Raw genomic sequence first — 616 nt, forward strand, 5'->3', positions numbered from 1 at the left:
ATATCTTGCATACTGTTCTCTCCAAAAAATGCCAGGGGGGGGGGCACCACCCCCATGACGAAGTCCACGAGCACTCAGGCGCTCCGCGTTGAAGTCTTGGAGTGCGCGAGGGGCATCGCCCGTCCCTCGCACCCACGACTCTGTCCCAGAGCACGCCGCCTATCTTGGAGTGCTCGGGGGCGTCGCCCGTCCCCCGTGCCCATGGTGTCCTCGACGGCCTGCTGCACGGCGCCTTGCTGGCGGGTTGCTACAGAAGGGAAGGACGCCCTCTTCTCATGGTTTCTGTAGCCCCCCCCCTCCCCCTCCTGCCCCCGTCTCCGCTCCGCGTGCCATTGGTGTCGTCCAAAGTCGTGTGTTCCAGCTTTGTTATTGTTGCACTACGGGACAAGCAACGAATTCTAGCCGTTGCCGTAACTATCGCCCGACTTGTAAATTCTGACAATTAACTGGCGACTTGTAGATTTACAATTGTCTGTCGCGACGAAGAAACCACATCACAATCGAAATTTCTTGAATGAGAGCGCCCGGCACGTTCGGAAATGTAATAGGTAAGTTAATTTATGATAAAAACCGGGTTTGTCTGTAAATTTTCTATTCGAGATGCATACGCATAAAC

This window comes from Frankliniella occidentalis, unplaced genomic scaffold (genome assembly GCF_000697945.3).
Source record: "Frankliniella occidentalis isolate FOCC.00 unplaced genomic scaffold, Focc_3.1 Scaffold222, whole genome shotgun sequence".
Taxonomy (NCBI): domain Eukaryota; kingdom Metazoa; phylum Arthropoda; class Insecta; order Thysanoptera; family Thripidae; genus Frankliniella; species Frankliniella occidentalis.